This window comes from Carlito syrichta, unplaced genomic scaffold, assembly GCF_000164805.1.
Source record: "Carlito syrichta isolate Samal-C Ts95f unplaced genomic scaffold, Tarsius_syrichta-2.0.1 Scaffold304598, whole genome shotgun sequence".
NCBI classification, from domain to species: Eukaryota; Metazoa; Chordata; class Mammalia; order Primates; family Tarsiidae; genus Carlito; species Carlito syrichta.
The window spans coordinates 980,385-988,172 of record NW_007248694.1 but is presented as its reverse complement, the minus strand read 5'-3'; the positions used below and the strand labels follow the sequence as shown (position 1 = coordinate 988,172).

The 7,788-nt window shown below is 41.5% G+C and overlaps 1 pseudogene across 1 annotated transcript; it reads left to right on the top strand.

Annotated features, from left to right (window-relative positions):
• The first annotated feature begins 3,192 nt into the window (after window positions 1-3,192).
• On the top strand, window positions 3,193-3,644 carry LOC110595824 (annotated as a pseudogene). The gene has a single exon (XR_002482093.1). The product of XR_002482093.1 is annotated as a mitochondrial import receptor subunit TOM5 homolog pseudogene (transcript).
• Window positions 3,645-7,788: the final 4,144 nt, after the last annotated feature.

Below are 7,788 nucleotides of genomic sequence, written 5' to 3'. Positions count from 1 at the left end.
AAAAGCTCCTGGAGTGGGAAAGGACCCGAGGGGGTTACCCCCCAAAAAAGACTTTTAAGGCTATTGACCAGCAAAACATCTCAAGCTTTTTGGTCCCAGAACCCCTTTACAATCTTTTTTTTGTTTTTTTTGAGTTGGAGTCTCACTCTGTTGCCGAGACTGGAGTGCAGTGGCACGCTCCCGGCCACCGCAGCCTTGACCTGCTGGGCTCCAGCGATCCTTCTGCTTCAGTCTTCCAAGTAAGTGGAACCACAGGTGCGCGCTACCACACCCAGTTAGCTTTTGATTTATTGTAGAGATGAGGTCTCGCCAAGGTGCCCAGGAGGGTCTCGAACCTGCAGACTCAGGCAGTTCACTCACCTCGACCTCAAGGCGCAAGATTACAGGCTGAGCCACTGAACCCGGCAAAACAGAACTTTTTAAATTACAGGAATACACAAGCACATATACCAGTAGCCAGCAGATTGATCTCATCACACATCTTGTATCCTCTGGAAAACTCAAATGTACTCTCATGAGAGAACCACAGTGGAAAAAGACAAACACATTTTATGTTTTTAACAGTATCATGGACGTTGTTTTGAATTTGCAGACCCCCTGAATATGTCTATAGGATATCTTTGTCTAAATGTTTCTACCAAATTTCTTTTCTTTTCTTTGAGTTGGAGTCTCACTCTGTCGCCCAGGCTGGAGTGCAGTGGCATGCTCACAGTCACCACAGCCTCAACTTGCTGGGCTCAGGTGATCCTTTCGCCTCAGTCTTCCAAGTAGCTGGAACTACAGGCATGCACTACCATACCGGGCTTATTTTTTGATTTATTGTAGAGATGAAGTCTTACTAAGTTGGCCGGGCTGGTCTTGAACCCCTGAGATCAGGCAATCCTCTCACCTTGGCCTCCCAAAGTGCTTAGATTACAGACTTAAGCCACTGCGCCCGGCCCAAATTTCTAATTTACCCTTTTCAAAACAAACTCATCATCTTCCTCCCCAAATCAATAGATTCTCACAGGGTCCCTGTTTTGGTTACTAACATGTTGAAGTTAAAATAAAAATGTAAAGATGAATCTCTAAATTTAATATTTTATTTGAGAAGAAAGAATTTCAATTTGGGGTATTGATGGCGACTAAGTGGTCTTCAGTATATCTGAAAGAACAAAGAGAAGGTTGGAGGTTTTATAAAAAAGAGAAATGTTATGTATTGCTCTTTGGGAAAGTTCATTGGCATTAGTAAGGCTCTAGGGAGCTGGCAAGTTTTGATTGGTGAGTGATGGCAGAGGGTAATTAGCACATAGTTTTCAGCAACTGTTAGATAAAACTGGTTTGGGGTTACATCAGGCAGTTTCAGCAGCCATGTTTGCAGATAATTATATTTTTTGGAGCAATGTTATATGTCCTGAGTGCTTTCTCTCCCTGATTTCTCGACTCTGTTTTAGTTGAGTATGACAAAAATGATCCAATTCACATATCCACTTTCATAGACACTACCCTACTTCAGTGACCTATGGTTCAAACTAAGGATTTTGTTTGAGCTCTGTCTCTTTCATTATCAGAGTCAATGCCATCAAATCTCAACCACCTTTCTTTTCTAAGTGGACAGGATCTGAAAAAAAAAATTGTTTTTGAGTCAGGATCCCACTCTGTCACCCAGGCTGGAGTGTAGTGGCATGATCACAGCTCACTGCAACCTCAACCTCCTGGGCTTAGGTGATCCTTCCACCTCAGCCTCCCAAGTAGTGGGGACTACAGGTGCATGCCACTACACCCAGCTAATTTTGTAATTTTTCTGTAGAGATGAGGTCTCGCTATGCTGCCCAGGCTGGACTCCTGGGTCAAGCAATCCTTCTGCCTCATTCTCTCAAAGTGCTTGGATTACAGGTGTGAGCCACTGTACCTGGCTGGCCTGAATTATTATTTTGGAGGTAGCCCAGGAGTTCAAGTCTGTGGTGAGCCATGATTGTGCCACTGCACTCCAGTCTGGGTAACAGAGTGTGACCTCTACTCAAAAAACAAAGAAAAGTAAACCTCCTCTTCTGCTCTACCAGAGCCACCTCGTTCCTCATCTAGGAGGTAACTGCTTCTTGAATGTCAGCTCTCAGAGTCTCTGATTTCATGTCATGCCTTAAGTTTTGTTTTTGTTTTTGTTTTTGTTTTGTTTTGAGTTGGAGTCTCACTCTGTTGTCCAGGCTAGAGTGCAGTGGCACGCTCATGGCCACCGCAGCCTCAACCTACTGGGTTCAAGTGATCCTTCTGCCTCATCCTTCTAAGTAGCTAGAAACACAGGCATGTGCCACCATACCCAGCTAATTTTTTAGTTTTTATTGTAGAGACGAGGTCTTGCCATATTGCTCAGATCATATTGCTCGCCATATTGGTCTTGAACTCCTGAGTTCAGGCAGTCCTCTAGCCTCTACCTCCCAAAGTACTGGGATTATAGGTGTGAGCCACCGTGTCCAGCCAAGGCCTTAAGTTTTCTGACTGTCAAACTCCAGGTTCACCTTGAACCTAGAGCCTCTCTGACTTCTTCCTCCCAATACAGAGTCTGTTACTCATTCCTGTGGATAAACTCTACATAAACCACTACAAAACTACCAAACTTATTGCTTTGACCTTAAATGTATTTGTTTTTCATACTATGAGTGTCTAGAATAGTGCCTTTTGTCTTTGTAAGCCTGAGCTCTGCCTAGTTCAGTGTTTGATGCAGTGTGGGTATTTAGTGAGTTTCTGATGACTGAATACATTTCCCCTGATGGAGGATTTTTGAAGATTTCCTAGTGCCTGTAGGAACATAGTTGCAGCTCTTCATATGGGCTTTCTAATTCTTTCTATTAGGCCTCACTTCCCCTACCCAAACTGATTTCCTGGGAAGTTTGCCTGTAGCCAAGACAGTCTCCTCATTAGTGCCTGTCTGCCAAACTCTGTTCTACTGCCAGGCCTTTGCTTATGCTGTTGACCAGCAGTTGAAATTCTGAAATCAAAGATTATATGATGCCAAGTGCTATTTCCTAGGAACAAGAGAGTTATCCAATCTATATGTATTTATTCGCTATATAAATGCTTAATATGTCTCACAAGAAGTCTGGTTTGGAAAGTTGCATGAAATCAGTCCCATCGCAGTGCTGCTTGAAATAGCAAAAGACATGCGGGCACAAGGCAGTCTCTACAGAGAGCACAGAGCAGCGGCTATAGTCACTTATGTTCCAGATCAAGGATGTCACACTGAAGCTAGACCCAGAGGAAATGAAATGGAAGATGTGCAAGAATGTGATCTCCTCCAAATGGAACTTCCTTATCTATGTGGTACTACTGCGAGACACTCCTTTTATCTTAAAGAAATTAGACAGCATATGAAGATTGGGCATCACATGTGAATGCATGATATGAAGAACCTAGTTACAGTTTCTACTCCTGTCTGCAAGTGAATAGATCTAGAAAAGTGTAAGAGATTCTTTGAGTCGGCATAAACATTCTGCTTGTTAAGAATAAGTTTGTCTCTGATAATTGACCTTCATAGCTAAAATATAAAACTATTTGGAGAGTATGAAAAAATGTCTTGTGGTCATGGTGTGCACTTAATTCCTGTTGATATTTGGCCTCTGTGAATGTTGGTATAATTGTAAATGATGTCAAATTCCATTTTTAGCAAGTATTAATTACAAGGGAAATGGCAAAAAAAATACACTGGAAGTACCCTAAAAGTTTATCAATATAGGAATGGTTAAACATTATGGTATCTTTACTCAGTGGTATACGATACAGCTGTTAGATGAGCTAGGTCAATCTGGATAAATTTTAAATGGAATTGTATAGTATTCCTGACTTTCTACAGTGTTGTGTTTATGAAATTCCTCTAGGTTGTTGCTTGTGGTGAGAGTGCTCTCCTTCTTGTTGTTATAAGTTGCCCCTATACAAATAACATTGCAATCTATATACCCGTTTATTTATTCATTCTATTATTGATGACCATTTGAACTGTTTTCCATTTTTAGTTGTTATGGTTGTTTGGCTATTATAAATATTCTTGTGCATACCTTTTATACATATAAACATATATCACAATCTGCCTAAAGTGGAGGCTATGCATTGCATATATTTTCAGTTTTACTTGATATCATTAAATGGTTTTGCAAAGTGGTTGTAATGTTTTACATTCTTGCTAACAGTGAATAAGAGTTTGAGTTGCTCACATCCTCAGAAAAGCTTGGAGGTGTCAATATTTTAAATTTTAGCCATTTTGGTAGGTGAGTAGTGAGATCTCATTATAATTTTGATTTGCAATTCCCTGATGACTTGAAGTTGAACAACTTTTCATTCATAAGGACCATATGAATTTTCTCTATCAGTAATGTGCCTGTTCAAACATCTTGCCCATTTTTGTTTTGTTTTGGTTTTGAGATAGGGTTTCATTTTGTCACCCAGGCTGAAGTGTAGTGGCATAAGCATGGCTCACTGCAGCTTCAAATTCCAGGGCTCAAGCAATTCTTCTGCCTCAGTTTCCCGAGTAGCTGGGACTACAGGATGTACCACCATGCCTGGCTAATTTTTGTATTTTTTGTAGAGACAGAGTCTCTATTTGTTGCCCAGGCTAGTTTGAACTCCTGGGCTAAGTAATCCTCTCGTCTTTGCCCACATCTTGCCCTTTTTTTTCTTTTTCTTTTTTTTGAGTTGGAGTCTCACTCTGTCACCCAGGCTGGAGTGCAGTGGCATAATCACAGCTCACTGCAGCTTTAACCTCCTGGGTTCAGGTGATCCTTCTGCCTCAGCATCCTAAGTAGCTGGGACTACAGGTGCACGCCACCATACCCAGCTAAGTTTTAAAAATTTTTTGTAGAGACAAGGTCTTTCTATGTTGCCAGGCTGGTCTCAAACTCCTGGGCTCAAGCAATCCTCCTGCCTTGACTTCCTTAAGTGCTGGGGTTACAGGCGTAAGCCATTGCACCCAGCCTTGCCTATTTTTTATTGGGTTGTCTCTTTTTCTTTTTTCTTTTCTTTTTTTTTTCTTTGAGTCAGAGTCTCACTCCATTGCCCAGGCTGAAGTACAGTAGCATGCTCACAGCCACTCCAGTGTTGATCTGCTGGGCTCCAGTGATCCTTCCGCCTCAGCCTTCCAAGTAGCCACAACTACAAGCACATGCTACCATGCCTGGCTAATGTTTGATTTATTGTAGAGACGAGGTCTCGTCAAGATGCCCGGGCTGGTCTCGAACCCGTGGGCTCAGGCAGTCCACTCATCTCAGCCTCCCAAAGTGCTGAGATTACAGGCTGAGTCACTGAGCCCAGCATGTCGTTTTCTTAATGATTTATAGTAATCCTAATATATTTTATTTTTTAAAGTAGTTGTAGGTTTATAGAAAATTGACCAGACAAAACAGAGAATTCCTATACACTCCCTTTCTACTCCCTCCCTGTAATTTTCCCTAGTATTAATATCTTGCATTATGTGGTAAATTTGTTATAATTGAGTCTTTGTCACCCAGACTGGAGTACAGTGGCCGCTCCCAGCCACCGCAGCCTCGACCTGCTGGGCTCCGGCGATCCTTCCACCTCAGCCTTCCGAGTAGCTGAAACTACAGGTGTGTGCTACCAAACCTGGCTAATTTTTGATTTATTGTAGAGATGAGGTCTCGCCAAGTTGCCCAGGCAGGTCTCGAACCCGCGGGTTCAGTTATTCCACTCACCTCAGCCTCCCAAAGCGCGGGATTACAGGCTGAGCCACCGAGCCCAGCTTGAGTCACTATTGACACATTATTATTAACTAAAGTTCATAGTTTACATTAGGGTTCACTGCTTGTGTTACACAGCAATAAGGTTTTGAAAAAGGCATAATGTCACATATCTCATTATATTGGCATGTAGTTTCACTGCCTTAAAAATCCTCTGTTTCTCTCTTCTTTTCTCTTCTTCTCAAACCTTGAGCAACTACTGATCTATTTACTGTCTCTGTAGTTTTGCTTTTCCCAGAGAGTCATATAGTTGGGATTATACAATATATACCCTTTGCGGATTGGTTTCTTTCACAAATTAATATGCATTTAAGTTTCTTCCAAATATTTTTGTGACTTGATAGCTCATTTATTTTGTTGTTAAATAATATTCCATTGTATGGATGTACCACAGTTTATCTATCGCTTTGAAGGATGTCTTGGTTGCTTTCTGTTCTTGGCAATTATGAATAAAGTTAAAAAAGAAATCATGTGTAGGTTTTTGTGTGAGCATAAGTTTTTAGTTCACTAAGACAAATATCTGGGAGTACGATTGTAGGATTATATGGTAAGACTATGTTTAGCTTAGTCTGCCAAATTGTCTCCCAAAGTGGCTGTGCCATTTTGTATCCTCACCAGTGATGAATGAGAGTTGTAGTTCCATATCCTTGTCAGCATTTGATATTGTTAGTTTTTTGAATTTTAGCCTTTCTAATAGGTATGTAATAGTATCTCATACACACACACACACACACACACACACACACACACACACACACACGGTGCCAAAAAAAGCATACACAACTTAAGAAAGGAAAAAAGTATTAAAATTGTAATATTCAATATATACTGATAGCAAAATAGGAATACAAGTCACATTTGACTTCTGCAATTACAAGAGGTGTTCAAAGTGGCTACCATCAGCATCTAGACACTTCTGATTATGGCAAACTAAAAGTAATACATAGAAAACATCTCTTAAAATGTGTATACATATTTTTGGCACCCGTGTGTGTGTGTGCACATTTTTTTTTTTTTTTTTGAGTCAGAGTTTCACTCTTTCACCCAGACTGGAGTGCAATGGCATGATCACAGCTCATTACAGCCTTGACCTCCTGGGCTCAGGCAATCCTGTTTCAGTCTTTTGAGTAGCTGGTACATATACCATATGTCTGGCTAATTTTTTGGATTTTTTGTAGAGACAAGTTCTCACTATGTTACCTAGGCTGGTCTTGAACTCCCAGACTCAAGCAATCCTCCCACTTTGGCCTCTCAAAGTGCTGGGATTATACATGTAAGCCACCATGCCCAGTCAGTATATCATTTTAATTTGCAATTCCCTAATTACATATGATGTTAAGCATCTTTTCATATGCTTATTTGCCACTTGTATATTTTATTTTTATTTTATTTTTTTGAGTTGGAGTCTCACTCTGTCACCCAGGCTATAGTTCAGAGGCACGCTCATGGCCACCGCAGCCTTGAACTGCTGGGCTCAGGCGATCCTTCCACTTCAGTCTTCCATGTAGCTGGAACTACAGGCATGCACCACCACACCCAACATGATTTTTTTATTTATTGTAGAGACAAGGTCTCACCATGTTGCCCAGGCTGGTCTCAAACCCCTGAGCTCAGGCAATCCTCTCAACTCTGCCTCCCAAAGTGCTGGGATTACAGGTGTGAGCCACCGTGCCAGGCTTATATATTTTCTTTGATGAGGTGTCTTCAGATCTCTTTGTCCTTTTTTGTTCTTTTATTTTCAGTTGGAGTCTCATTGTCACTCAGGCTGGAATGCAGTGGTACACTCACGGCCACTGCAGCCTCAACCTGCTGGGCTTAGGTGATCCTTCCACCTCAGCCTTCCAAATAACTGGAACTACGGGCATGCGCCACCATGCCTGGCTAATTTTTTGATTTATTGTAGAGACGAGGTCTTGCCAGTTTACCCAGGCTGGTCTCTAACCCATGGGCTCAGGCAATCCTCTCACCTTGTCCTCCCAAAGTGCCTTTGTCCCATTTTTTAATTGGGTTGTTTGTTTTCTTATTGTTTAGTTTTAAGGGTTCTTTGTATATTTTGGATACAAGTCCT